Genomic DNA, 1,092 nt, shown 5'->3' with positions numbered 1-1,092 from the left:
GCTGCCCAGACAAGTCAGCTTATGGTCTCACTTGTAGTTTAGTGAAGAGCCAAGAAGACAATTGAATGGTCCTAACTTTCAGGACCTCGTGGTTTACACTTGTACTCCTTAACACCTTAGCAATTTCAATGGGCCTCTCATTCTCTCATTCAGTGACCAAGGTTGATAACATTTTATGCTCTTCTAAGTATGAGAATATATTCCGAAAAGTAAGAGACTTTGGACAAATAGAAGCCTACTTCCCTACTCCGTGATCAGCTTACCTACCAATTAGAGGGTAGGACAAAGGCATTTCTATAAGCTGATGTGGTGGCCTATTCTAAGTAAATTTCTGCCTAGCTTCTATACACAAAGACTGAGGCCCATACTAAGGCCAATGTAAGAGTAATTTGTATTGCATGAAGAAAGACTTAATGAAAGAGATAATAAGTAGGGTGTAGTGGTAGGATGAGGTTTGGCTTGGCAGAGAGGAAGCAGGAAAAAGTGCAGGGAGAAAGAGGATGGTAAAGATGCTTACAAACAATGTAAAGCTTGCAGTTCAGTTGTCACAGAGGGGACTAATAAAAGTCAGAAGTATCATCTGTAAAAAAAGACTGTCTCTGTATGCCTTGAATCATAGCTTTAGGATCTGGGATTTGATTTGTATCAAGCAGCCAGTCATTTCTTAGACAGTGTAATAATGTATTGAAAAATATTTCAGGAAAGTTTTATTTTGCGTGATCATTGTCAAAGATTACCTGGAACCAAGGTAGATTATAGGTAAAAATATATTTTCCAAAAGAAATTTCCTTTGTATTTATCACAAATTTTAAGCTCACCTCTCCTTGTTCTTCACATAGCCATCAATTCCTTTTTTTAATTCAAACTTTTTATTTTCTAAACATATATGTGGATAATTTCTCATCTTTAGCCCTTGAAATACTTTGTATTCTAATTTTCTCTCTCTCCTTCCAGCACTCTCCCCTGCATAGCAAGTAGTCCAAAATATGTTAAACATGGTAGAAATACACGTTAAATACAATTATTGTACTGCACAAGACAAATTAAACCAATCTAGTAACAATAACCAAAAAAGGAGGGGGCAGCTAGTGG

This window comes from Antechinus flavipes, chromosome 5 (genome assembly GCF_016432865.1).
Source record: "Antechinus flavipes isolate AdamAnt ecotype Samford, QLD, Australia chromosome 5, AdamAnt_v2, whole genome shotgun sequence".
Taxonomy (NCBI): Eukaryota; Metazoa; Chordata; class Mammalia; order Dasyuromorphia; family Dasyuridae; genus Antechinus; species Antechinus flavipes.
The sequence above is the reverse complement of the archived record's forward strand: the minus strand, read 5'-3'. Positions refer to the sequence as shown.